The sequence below is a fragment of the Haliotis cracherodii genome, unplaced genomic scaffold (genome assembly GCF_022045235.1).
Source record: "Haliotis cracherodii isolate W230 unplaced genomic scaffold, xgHalCrac1.p SCAF_4, whole genome shotgun sequence".
NCBI classification, from domain to species: domain Eukaryota; kingdom Metazoa; phylum Mollusca; class Gastropoda; order Lepetellida; family Haliotidae; genus Haliotis; species Haliotis cracherodii.
This window is the reverse complement of record NW_027266297.1, coordinates 25341608-25356093: the sequence shown is the minus strand read 5'-3', so window position 1 is coordinate 25356093 and position 14486 is coordinate 25341608. Positions and strand designations below refer to the sequence as shown.

Here is a 14486-nt window from a genome sequence, read left to right as displayed (position 1 = left end):
CGATACGATCAAGAATCTAGTCTAGGTTTTGATGCACCTGCTGCAGACCCATGAAGATCCAGGGTAGATAGGTCTTCAGCAACCTATGCTTGTCGCAGAAGGCGACTATGCTTGTCGTAAGAGGCGACTAATAGGATCGGATGGTCAGGCTCGCTGAGTTGGTTGATGCATGTCATTGTATCCCAGTTGCGTGGATGGATGCTCATGATGTCAGTCCATGGATTGTCTGGTCCAGACCACCGTCCTATACTGAGTGCGGCGTTAAACAACAAACAAACAAAAAAAAGCATCTGATGCACGCTGCGGTGCAAAATAACATTCCTGCGCTTACGCACACCCACTTAACATATCTGCCAGAAAAACACAGCGTTTAAGGAGGTTTTTGTTGAGCAGGCAGAGCTTCCTGTATCGTCATAGTTCAGCATGTTAGACATGATCAACCCCATGCGCTTCCTGCTTGGCTTTAAGGTGTACGTGTGCATGTGTCGGTCTGACATTGTGTTACATACATGTTTATGCCGTGAGCGGAAGCAGCTAGTACATTCAGTAGTAGACAGGGTCGTCACGTCAGAGGCTAGATGTTAGCCACGCACACGGAGTGTACACTTCAAGTACCACCGTGTCTCATGGCTTGCATCAACTCCTATAGTCAGAACTGTTGGAAATGTTCTGGAACTCCTAAAGGGATATAAATAATGGCTTATATTATATTTCAAGTGACCCCGTCTCATATTTACACATCTTTAACACGTTACTTTAAGTGAGCACTCTGTTGCATGGTGGACTGTAATTACGTTGATATTATGCAAAAATGATTAAAACTTCAGTATCCATGATGTGAGTGTGAGAGTGGTTGTAGCAATATTCCAGTAACAACACGGCGGGGACTTCATAAATGGGTTTCATACACAGTACCCATGAGGGGAATCAAACCCAGTTCTTCAGCGTGACGCGCGAACGCTTTAACCATTAGGCTACCACACCGTCCCGTGTCAGTATCGAAGTGCATTTGTTTGGTTTATTTAATTAGTGAGTGAGTGAGTATGGTTTTACGCCGCTTTTAGCAATATTCCAGCAATATCACGGCGGGGGACACCAGAAATGGGCTTCACACATTGTACCCATGTCAGGAATCGAACCCGGGTCTTCGGCGTGACGAGCGAACGCTTTAACCACTAGGCTACCCGACCGCCCCGTTTATTTAATTAACCATAAACAATAAAATCATTTCCCGGATTGATTCAGTTTATAATACTTTTACATATTACAACGGGAATGGCCGAGGAATGGGCTTTGGTTATTGATCATTCATCCGACAAGTGATTTCCATGTATTGAATGTGGATTTGGGTGATAATAATGAGTACTGTCAGTCAAGTTGCAACTTAATTAAAAATATTAAATTGTAATAAAAGCGACATTTTTGTGAAGTAAACAGCATCACATAGTTGTCGTTGCATCTTCCCGAGGCAAGGGAGTTAACTGACTATAAAAGTCCAGTTTCCAGCCTTGCCGAACTAGGCCGGAATTTCTGGGTTCTTTCGTTGCGCCACCAATGGCTATTACCAGTTGTATGTGTCCCGTCTATGTCCCTCCTACTGACCAATCAGATTCCACCTCTGATTTCACTTGCATTTGCTTCAAACAAAATGGCGGCGCCCAGTCAAGACGATCTGATCGATAATGAAGATCTTTATTGTAATAAAAGGGGTCTTACAACGCAAAATGCATCAAATCACGTTAACACCTTGATTAAAAACATGAAAAAGATTTGGAAAATATATGTTGACGCTAAGCTGACGGTACACATGCTTTGCATATTATCAGAGTAAGTACGGTATTTCTCAATACGTTTCATGTTGTCTTGAGTGTTTACAAACGTTGCAGCTACAATGATAAGAAAGCACATTTATTCCTGTTAAAGTGGTTGTTCAGCGAAGCTGTTTTGTTTTACAAACGTCAGTTTTCAAGACACGATGTTAACTTAAAAAGATGGACTACGAAAAATGTCAGGTCTGAAAAAAAATGGACAGACAAAAATTATCTCAAGTAGTCGGCACGGATACGGCTAACATTAAATTCTTATCAAGTTATACGAAGATTGGTAGCCAGAACAAGTTTAGTTTGTAGGTTTCTAAGCCATCTTCCTGCACGTATTTGCTGCATCAGCCTTTCCCTAGAACCAGAGAGCCAGTGTTACAACAATACAGTCGTCAGCATGTTCCCTTGATAACAGAAACTTGCACCCAATTCCATTGAGATACAAACGGGTACTAGTAAGAGTAAGCCAATATAGCGTCTCCGGGTTATCAACAAGCGACCACAAACGTTATAAAGGCCTCCCCGAGCCCCCCTAGAAAATACCACAGCTAGGTGGATGGGTGCCATGACTGTTGCTGAAGCAATGCATGGCACCGGTGTGTTTAATGATGTATATACCACTATGCTACTGATCACTGCTGCATGCTGCACATGTGCCAGTCTGGTGCATCCCCTAGATAATTCCATGCGCTGCACTGACACATAGGCTGATACGGGTATTTTACACTGTCACGTGGTTTTAGCCAAGCGTCGAGATGTCTTATCTCGGGAGAGAATGGTATGGTAAATGGCAATGAGTGTTGTAGGGTAAATACCGTGTAAAAATGACAAGATGTGTCAAAGTTGGGTTTACATAATTGTCCTAGAAACAATAGGAAACGGATAATTAGGTATGTGCTCTACTTGTCTTTGGCGTGCGGGTTTCAGCTCGTGTAGTGCGCACGTGAAGAATGTACTTTGTCTTAAACCCCGCGAGATAAGATATGTGTAAGGTAAGAATGGGGATCTGTCGGTTTTAAGTCTCCATTCTATCTGTCAGTGTGACTTGTACATATGAAATGAAATTGCCACAATAAAAGGTATGAATTTATCCCACCTCTCTTACCTAAATCTTTTTAAATATGTATTTTAATTAGATACATACATACTTACATACATACAAAATATTCTTATGAGTGGCCTATTTCTTATACCAAGGTGTGTGCCAAAAGTTTTTATTCGATTTCTTATCTTACAAATGTTTGTTTTTTCTACTATTTTTATGCCCTGTAAGGCAGCGTATTTTTTTCTCAAAGCCAAATTTGTCATTATTTCACTTCTGAAAACGTTGTTGTTTTATTTCCATTGACTTTAACTCTAACCTATCAACCACTAAAAAAACGTTTTCACGTATATGATAATGACGTCACTTAACGTATCTTGATTACATATGGCGAGAAAATATCAAATCACTAGACTATGCTAGACAAAGACCATGATATGATATGAGTTTGAACGCAAAACGCATGAAAAAACCCGTGTTGTCCTAATACTACAAATCCAGGTCAGAAAACCACACCCACATATAGCTGATCCGCGGTGGATGACAAGGTGGTGTTCTTTCTCAAGTTTTCTTTATGAAATCGCCTTTCTATTGAGAACAAACATGCTAGGCGTCTACTGGTGCCATGGGAATATCTCACAGAGAATGTTCTACCAAGGGTTCTGGAAAATAACACGAAAAGGACAAAAGAAAAACATAAAAACTATTTTTTCGGATTTAAAAAGAATGTTACCCAGATTACGCGCAAAACACACCGGCCAGTGTTTTCCCGGGAGTCTCAAATGGCAGCTTAGCGTTAGGATTCGAACCTCGGAATATGCAACAAGCGTGACAAACATGTCGGCCTAGCCCAGTGAGACCTGTCCTCTGCGTCCGCTTTTGACTCGGGGTCAAACTCAAGTTTACACGTTTATTGGATCACTCTTGTGGTGTTGTGTAAATTTCCTCAATTTTCTAAGGCCATGTGTTTCTCTATGAAATCCACATGGTACACACATAGTTCGTGGAAATAAAACATTCCATGGTGTTGGCGATGCTTTTAAATCTCATCTCAGCTGTTTAGTGAATGGAAGCGTCCCGGTGAGCGTTGTAGTCGATGATTGTGTTATGGGCTATTTAGTGTGATGTACGTCACCTACAGTGGGCTGATTGTTTTGTTTGTTTGTTGTTTAACGCCGCACTCAGCAATATTCCAGCTCAATGACGAAGGTCTGGAAATAATCGGGCCTGGAACAGACAATCCAGTGATTATTATGATAAGCATCGATCCACGCAATTGGGTTCGATGACATGCATCGACCAAGTCAGCGAGCCTGGCCACCCGATTCCGTTAGTCGCCTCTTACGACAAGCATAGTCGCCTTTTACGGCAAGCAAGACCTAGTCTATCCAGGATCTTCACGGGTCTCTCTCTGGCAAGATGCGTGCTCCTGTAGTAGTAGTAGTAGTAGAAGTAGTAGTAGTAGTAGTAGTAGTAGCAGTAGTAGTAGTACATGTAGTGGTGGTAGTAGTAGTAGTAGTAGTAGTAGTTGTTGGTGTAGTAGTAGTAGTAGTAGTAGTGGTAGTAGTAGTAGTAGTAGTAGTAGTAGTAGTAGTGGTAGTAGTAGTAGTAGTAGTAGTAGTAGTAGTAGTAGTAGTAGTAGTAGTAGTAGTGGTAGTTGTTGTTGTTGTAGTAGGCGGATGTAGTAGTAATATTGTACCAGTAGTAGAGAAGGAGAATTAATATAGTAGTACATTTTATTAGCGGGAGTAGTAGCAGCAGTAAAGTAGAACTTAATATGATCCTAATAATAGAAGAATAATATCGCTTATGCAAGAACGGAAAAGTATTCATTTGCAACATCCCAGGAGAGTCTGATATTATTGATAGAACTACATGTATCAGCCACCTCGTATTAACCTCTAATGTTATTTAATTCACGATGAAATAAACCAACAGCAAACATATGAATGACTCTATCAAAAACCCATTTAAATATTTGATTTTGATTTTCCGCTCAGTTAATCGTCGTATTTTTACCCCCACGGAGGTAATTTTTTTAATACTCACCACGAGTTGGCATTGCAAACAATTACCGTAGCCATTACGACTCACATTAAATCAACATTTTCCCAGTTTAAGCAGGGTGTGTACCAGCAATGTATAACATGTTGCCACAGTGTGGACCTCTTCAGCTGGGCCTGTGCGTACAGAGGGGGCTGGCCTGACTTGGAGTGCAAACAAATTACAAATACCGTTAATTACCAAATAAACTTCGTATGGTTACACCGGTAAACACCAAGTGACTTAGTTATCATCTTCCAGAGGCAAAAAGTAAACTGACTATAAAAACCCAGTTTCCCTTGCCGAAATAGGCTGGAATTATGGAGTTCTATTTTGTCTGGACTAACGAGTTTATGCATGGACCAAGCAAAGTCGCGTAACGAAATCAACATCCAGTTCGTAAACTGCCGTGCAGATTTCGGTCGATTGCAAGATTTGCAAAGCATCTGTACTTTCTCAATCTTTTCATGTTTTTAATCAAGGTGCTGACTTAATTTGATGCACATTGCGAAGGAAGACGGGTTTTATCAAAATATAGATCTTCATTAACGATCATATCGTTTCCACATGGCGCCGCCATTTCGTTTGAAGCAAATGCAAGTGATATCAGAGGTGGAGTCTGATTGGTCAAAAGGAGGGAAATAGAAGGGACATAGAATAGCCACTGGTAGCACTATAATCGAACCTAGAAATTCCGGCCTGGTTCTACAAGGGTGGAAACTGGACTTTTACAGTCAGTTAACTCCCTTGCTACAGGAAGATGCTTGATAATATGGATACATGTTTGCATGCAAGGTGGTTTGTTGCCTCTGGTTTGTTTGTTTTGTTTTAACCCTCACTCAGCAATATTCCATGTATATGACCGCGGTCTGTAAATAATCGAGTCTGGACAGGACAATCCAGTGATTGATATCATGAGCATCGATTTACGCAATTGATATACGATGACATGCATGATCAAAGTCAGCGAGCCTCAACACCCGATCCCGTTTGTCTTGGGTTGCTGAAAATCCGGATATTCATGAGAAGTTAGTTGACTTTGCTATTTGGATGGGTTTGTAATGTTGTAGTGACATGGTGTCTTGTCATGGGCATGATTTATGATATAGACTGCTTTGTGTTTGCAGCAGTGTGTGAGTGAGTATGGTTTTACGGCGCTTTTAGCAATATTCCAGCAATATCACGGCGGGGGACACCTGAAATGGGTTCACACATTGTACCCATGTCGGGAATCGAACCCGGGCCTTCGGCGTGACGATCGAACGCTTTAACCACTAAGCTACCCGACCGCCCCGTGTCTGCAGCAGATTCGTCAGTTGATGAAATACCTGTGTAGAGTGACGGTACGTCAAGTACAAGGTGTGTACTCCACATGCTATCAACAGATTGGGTTTGCGTCTCTCAGACGTGTTAGCATCAGTGACACGACGCACCCTGAATTATGTATTTAAACGTTCATTGAATGTATATACTATTAATGACATGCAAACTGTATTCGATCACGGTCCGAGGCGAGGTCAAAAGATAATAGACAACAGATGATGCCTTGACATATTTTATTTCTTAAACAAAACCGTTATTTATTTGACGTTTAACGGTAACGAATCGATGTCAATCACAATGCCGATCTCATACCCATAATGCATTATTTTATATGTATGCATTAAGTTATGAATAGAGTAATCTTCCGTGTGTTCGGGAGATGTCCAGCATGGACTTGGGATAGACGTAGCGTTACTTTTTAAATTCCTATACTTAAAAGTAGACATGCGATAGACGTAGATTTACTGTATAAATTCCCATATTTGACTTGCGATAGATGCAGCGTGACGATTGTTGTAACTCCTGTACCTTAACGCAGACTTATGCTAGCAGTAATAGATCGCTAGGTTCTGGTATATAACCAACAGTTAAACTGTTTATGGCTATAAATAAATATCAGCTGCAAAAACTGGACATTTAAATCACCACATTTGAAGGATTCTGTGTTTTTGTTGAGTCGACATACTTAATCGTGTTGTATGTTTCCGGTACCATGACGGTACCTTGCGCTACAATGGCACCGACCTGGTATGGCATCCAGCAAACAGCAAACATGTCACGTTTTGTTCCATCTTATTGTTAGATTTATGTTGCTGCTGTTGCTGTAGCTGTTTATCAGAGTTATAAGAAATGAAAACCACCATACATCGTCAGGAAGAGAATATATGGATGTCAACTTCTTTAGTATTAGGAACACAACGTTTCGGTTTATATGCTTACTCCTTCGTCGTCATTCCTATATTTTATTTGTTTAATGCAATGGTTGACATTCAAAGTCCGGCAACATTTGCTAACCATATTGTTCTGTAAAAGACTGTCCAGCTTGTTCAATGAACGTTAATCTCACATTGATCCACCGTGCCATCAAGAAACTGAGATTCCGAATCGAGTCGGTTGATCATTTCTTGAAGCCGTGTCTCTGTACAAAAAAACATGAAGAAAACGAAACAGAAACTACAGAGGTAACAGCTGTGTTTGTTTAGGATTGCACTGCTAAGAATACTTGGTCTCCGAATTCTTGGCAGTGTCACGCTGCTGTACGTATGCGTGGCCAATGAGATAGCTTAGAAGTGTTACTATAAAACACTCCGCCGTGCAATGTGCATTACTCATCGTTTTCTTTCGTCACGTGAAACACGCTACCTCAAGCTCTAATGGTCAAATAAGGCGACCGAGGAGGGGATTGAATGGTCACAATGGCGGAGTGTCCATAGAGAACACCTGGGAAGCCTAGTCCAGTGGAGGATATTACCTGTCGTCTTACTCCAATACAGTTACATATACGCTTCACTATATAGAGAAAATTTTGTAGCTTTGAAATCGTTCGTCAAAATGGGATAAAAGTGGTTGTATGTCCCAGTAACTTGTGATCGATGGCGGTCCCGCATTGCTGTTTGTTTGTTGTTCAACGCCACACTCAGCAATATTCCAGCTATATGATGGCGGTCTGTAAATAATCGAGTCTGGACCAGACAATTCACTGATTGACATCCTGAACATCGATCCACGCAATTGGGATACGATGACATGCATCAACCAGGTCAGCGAGCTTGACAACCCGATCTCGTTCGTCGTCTTTTACAGCAACCATGGGTTGCTAAAGACCTATCCTACCCGGATTGGTCTATAGTAGGCCTTACACTACGAACTCTACGTGCAAGTGTACCAAAGGCATTAATCAACTAAGTAAACGTTGCACTCAGACTAACACTTACAAATTTAAACATACGCCAGTAGTCTACACCAGCACAACCCTCTGTGCAGAGTTGCGCCCCTTAGTCGTGTCTGGATCTGATAATCGTAGGTTTGAATCCAAGTGTCACCACATTTATATGATCAAAGCGGTAAATATCTACGACGTGCGTCACTTAAGGCTTTCTGTCTGACTTTAAGCTGCCACGTCTGGCTACAACCGAAATACAGTTCAATACAGCGTCAAACCCAACTCACTAACTCAAGTATCGGTATATACCCCTAATCATTCCTACATCCCCCTGATGCTACATTTTACTCCACAAACTCCCCACCTCCTCAACCCGTGTTCTGTTCAACATGGTTAATGGTCTGTTTATCATAGGGAAATGACCCTGAGTGACCTTAAAAAATCGTAATGCTCTTTGTAGCGCATAATGTATACACTGACGTAGAAGGTAGAGTAGGGTCAGTGTTATGAAACTATTTTTTTGCCACAACGAGAATTATAAAAAATAAGCGTCATCTTTGATGTAAGAACATCTTGTGTTCAAAAAGCTAACCTATGTGACAGCATGGAGTTGTTCCACCCTCGCCGTGTGTACAGAGACGAGACGCGATGTTTGGTAACAGCTTCTCAACACGAGCCCACAAAGCCTTAAATGCTTTTCTATGTTTTCTCGGAAAGTAAACGCACACGAAATGTTTTTTATTAAATTTACAGTCACTTTAATTACACACACATATTATTTGGACTCGGAAAGTAACAAGTTCTGCCAAGACGTCGTGAAAATATTATTGCTGTGCCTCGCGTCAATATCCACATGCTGTTTGTATTAAACTCATTTCCGTCTTGCTGAATGATAATATTTGACGAAGGCTCGCTGACAAGCAGCGGCTTGTCCGTGGGATGCACATGCAGGGGCGTGGTCGTGGAGACGGAATACAAGACTATTCGACAAGCACGTAGCACAATAGTCGTAAGGTCAATAGTTTAAACCAACCATGCGGCAATGTTTCCGTTGTTTAAGAGAGTAGTGTGGGAGCGTTGTTATTCTGGTTTGCGTTCTCGTCTTTAAGTCTCGTGACATCAATGTTACGGTGTGTTTACCTGTGTTACACTTATAAACCAGTTCATAGTCAACATGACAAAATGTGATATTATTTCACCCGAAGTACGAACAACAGAACCCATTATTTACTTGAATCTTTATTATCTGAAACAAATCGTAGATGAGGTTACGAGACATTTTATGGGCGCTTTCATTAGTTTAACCTCGTTACTGATGTGGCCCGCCAGTTCATCAATATTATATTCAAAATGTTTTGGGTTTTTGTTGTTGTTGTTGTTGTTGTTGTTGTTGTTGTATATACCGCACTCAGCAATATTCCAGCTATATGGCTGCGATCTGTAAATAATCCAGCCTGGACCAGACAATCCAGTGATTGACATCATGAGCATCGATATATTTAAAATGTTACTACTACATATATATGCTCTGTTTTGGATATAGCGGTATGGCGTTGTTCTATCATTTAAACCATGGCTCTTTTGTCTTTCACCGTGTATTAACTAACTGAATTGAAGTCCACTGATCCAAGGTAATAATGAGAAAGTTTTGAGCATGCATCGACTAGCACAATGTCAATACACAAGCCCTTCAGCCTTGGCAAATAATATTCCACATGTGTCGTGTTGGTCCAAAATGATTTGCATATTTCCCCCAGGGCGTGTATTTCATAAGCCGAGTCGCCAAAGAGCGACAAGAAGGGCGCTGTTGTCACAGAATGTAACTAAAGGGCCGGGCAAAAGAAAAAATACACCCATGTTTGATGGTGGATACAAGTTAAAGATACATGAAATGGTTATTCGATGGTGTTGTATTGGGATCCACCACACCCCTTTTAAACTAAATGGACCCGTGAAGATCCGGGGTAGAATAGGCCTTCAGCAACCCATGCTTGCCGTAAAAGGCGACTACGCTTGTCGTAAGAGGCGACTAACGGGATCGGGTGGTCAGACTCGCTGACTTGGTTGATGCATGTTATCGTATCCCAATTGCGTGGATCGATGCTCATGATATCAATCACTGGATTGTCTGGTCCAGACTCTATTATTTACAGACCGCCGTCATATAGCTGGAATATTGCTGAGTGCAGCATTAAACAACAAATCAATCAATCAATTTAAACAAAACGTAGTGTACCGTAGGCATTAAGAATGACTAAGATTTTGAGATTTTGGACCCCTCTCTTTTAAAATTGCTGGATCCGACCTTGAGATTGTTCAATACATTATGCAGTATAACTGCAAATCTCATTCACTGTCGGGCTTATGTTATTGAATGTCTATTGTGAGACGATTAACATTCTACGAGTCACCACCAACTAATTTGTCATCTCCTCTCAAATTAGTCAACAACAGATTCTAAAACTGAAATATGAGAACACTTAAAGTGTACTAGTACAACACCTGTGGCAATGTGAATTTTACACGATCCGTCATCTTCACTTGCTACGAATCAAAGGTAACTAACTCTAGGATCATGAGTTATATGTAACAGAGTTACCTACCTTTGACCGAATTTATATCTTTGCAGTACACAGCACATATATCTCGAATCAATGCAATACAAATATGTAAACGCTGATAAAACATTTCGTTTGCTTCGTCACGTTTACTAAATGAAGTTCACAATGGTTCACGTGACACAAATAGGAAACATGCAGTATATGAAATAAGTGGATCTAGACATTAAAGCAAAAGGGTAGACGGCTTTATGTTTGTTTGTTTTGTTTGTTTGTTGTTTAACGCCGCACTCGGCAATATTCCAGCTATATGACGGCGGTCTGTAAATAATCGAGTCTGGACCAGACAATCCAGTGTTTGATATCAAGAACATCGATCCACGCAATTAGGATCGATGACATGCATCAACCAAGTCAGCGAGCCTGACCACCCGATCCCGTTAGTCGCCTCTTACGACAAGCATAGTCGCCTTTTACGACAAGCATGGGTTGCTGAAGACATATTCTACCCCGGATCTTCACGGGCCTAAACGGCTTTACAACTGGATTTTCGAGGTAGGGTGTGAAAAGGGGGCCTTGTGGTATGATAAAGTGCCATTAAATAGCAGTTGTCCTATTGTCATCCTTATTGCTGCTACAAGGAAGGAAGCCATACTATTATTAACTCAACATAGAAATATATGCATTAATTGCTGTTTTTAATTAACGATAAACTTGATCCAATTTTACGAGGATGTATTGTGCAATACAATCAGTTCATCCTCGAAAACAGGAACTCAAAGGTTTGTCGAATGCCAGGAAGTACTGCATTCGTCACCACACGCCCCTTTCCGTAACCTACAAGAAGAAGCGGCTTGTCCCGGAATAACACGAGTTGGTCACGAATGGAAGTATTGCAACGGAAACGACCGATTCTTTGGTCGCTATGACGTCACTAGGAGGTATTATGACGTCACGCTATTGTCTGTCATTATCTCAGCTTTGCTGCAGCAGTATCAAGACACGGATCACGTCTCTTGAGTTTTGTACCGCTACGGAAAGATACTACAGTCAATAAGCTTTACAAAGGTAGGAAAATGTAATGATTCGTTTTTATTTCATATTCAATAATGATAGGAAGAACAGACAAGTTCTTATCAAAGAGGATGCCTAAAGTTGCATTGTCGTTCCTTGTTTCGCACAGGGAACGTATCTCTATTACTGTCGTAAGTCTATGTTGAGATGCGAGGATCGCAGGTTTAGTTTTTTCGGATTTGTGGATTAAAAGGTAATATGCATCTTTTATTTCCACTATAAAAACCAGATGTGATTGATAGAGTAATACAATGATGTATATTTTCCAGTCATTCACTGAGACCAAGATGCCGGTCGTCAGACTCCTGTCGAAGTTCGAGTGTGAGGGGTTCGATCCCGAGGTGGCGGAATGTTTTGCTCCAACACAACCAATAGGTAGGTGTACGATCTTATAAGTTCAAAAACATATTCGAACCAAAAGTTACCTAGAATAGTTGATTCCGAAACCATTTCCCTTCCATAATCAGGGTTCACAAAGACCACGTGTTTCACAACCAGTCAAAGAATACTAGTTTACTACACCAACGTGATTTTGTCAGACAGTGTCAGGTATAAAATAGGAATATATATATTAATACTTTTAGATACAAATGACACCTATTTGTATATATTTCAGAATTTCATGATTCGGCTCCAAAATATTTCACAATCAAGCCAACACCCATCCGCCCAGAGCCACCTTTCCAGTGGGACTGTGTTAAGGAGGACAAACAAGCCACGGAGCACGAGCTCCACGTGCAGCTAATGTCTGCCCTGGCCGAGGTGAACACTCTCCGCGCTGACTTTCGAGATGCTGGACTCCGATCACAGTCTCTGGACCTGAAGAACCTCCATCTTCAGATGCAAGTCAGACAACTCTGGGACCAGAAAGTCTCCCTCAGGAAGCTGGTGCATCGCTTGGAGAAGGAGGTGGGCAAGTTGAAGGGGCAGCGTGGGTACGGGGGGGGGGGGGTGAAGGATTTGTCCACAACGCCAGGAACAAATCCATGTCTCCAGAAAAGGACAATGTGTCAGCCAGACACCTCAGTGACCTCGCTCTAAGTGATCTGTCCTCTACAGCTGATGTGTCGCCAACAACAAACAACTCCTCAGAACTCTACAACGAGGGACACCATGCAGTCAAATCTGTATCTGTGTTTGGTCGAATTAGGAAATTGTTCAGAAGAAGGAAATCATAATTCTATATTCACATATAATTCAAAATTGTATATATCGAACTGATTAACTGATTAAAACTGATACGTTAGAACTATTCTGTCATCTTGTATATTTTCACGACACGTCAAGTTTTCTTAGGGTTTTATCTGATGCAACTTACGCTACAGTTTTGGCTGTCAAGTTAAAACCAAAACTTGCGAAAGAGGTGTTGCGTATGCTAGATTATGATTGGTCATCGGGTTTCAAATCATAAAAATATATCCCCAATGCAAAAAGCTGGATTTACCCATCTCGAGTGAGTGAGTGAGTGAGGCTTAATACCACTTTCAGCAATAGTTCAGCACTATCACGACAGGGGAAAACCCGAAATTGACTTGTTGACACATTGTTCCAAGGAAATCTAATCATGAATCGTGACAAACCAAAGCCAGACTACTAGGCAACCCCACCGCCTCAGGGTGAACGGGGTACAACAGGTTGTTTATAAGGACTCATCACATGTACTGTGTGATCATCTATGTAAATAGTTGTCGATAGAAAAGCAATCTTCGTGCAGTGGATACAAACAGGTCCATTACGAAGGTCTGTTAAGCACATAGAGTTACACCTAGTCCGATCAAATCAGTGACCAAAAGTGGGAAACTGATATTTGTGCATTCGGGGCATGGATACATCAGCAGATCTGATAGACTGATAGATCTGAATCCAAGATTCTCCCCAATTTGTACATTTAGTGAAACCTTAGTCACACTAGAGGCGGAATGTTTATTCCTGGATAGTCGAAGTGCATTCTAAAACTTCATATTCGGGCCTATTCTTGTGGCCGGCCCGAATGTTTTGCTCATGCTCAAAACATTCGAGTTTCATTCGAAGTGGAGAAATATCAAACGGTATTCGAAGTGTATTCTAACTGTACTCTGATGGCATTCTAAATATTCTTACGGCATTCCAACAACATTCGAAATATTTTGATCGCATTCGAGGGAGAATCGAAACGACAAGCCACTTCAAATCCTGCCAGAATGTCCCGAATGCACCTCGAATGCATCTCGATTGCTGCCGGAATCTATTTCAATATTAAAAGAATTCAGCTGGAATGCACTTCGAATGCCGTTCAGAATCTTCGATTGCCCCTCGAATGCTCTCGGAACGTCCCGATTGGCCCTCGAATGAGTCCAGACGTAATTCAGAACGCCGCCGTATCGCAAAAAAACGCGACCAGCTACCGCTGGAACGTCAGTCTGCATTGACTTTAATTGATTTGAATTGAAACTGTAATATGTTTGTAGAAATACAGTTAGAATGTTATACTGCTAGGCTGCTACAAAGGGAACGTTATGCTACATGTACAGTTAAGTAACTGATTAAGACTACATTTTAACCACGGACTCTCTGTGCTATTTTCGTCCTAATAAATCAGTGTTGACCCCAAAACACTTACCATTCATTAAACGTACAGTTACTACTGACAGCAATGGTCAACAATTCCAGCATATTCCCTTGAAAAGTAAAATTATTGGTAATCGATTATAACTGGATTGATGGGATGGAACTAGCTAGTTCTATCCATAGAGTGACGATAAATA

General features: G+C 41.2%; 1 pseudogene; it reads left to right on the top strand.

The window, feature by feature from the left end:
* Window positions 1–12029: 12029 nt before the first annotated feature.
* On the top strand, window positions 12030–12920 carry LOC139478371 (uncharacterized; annotated as a pseudogene).
* The last annotated feature ends 1566 nt before the right edge of the window (window positions 12921–14486 follow it).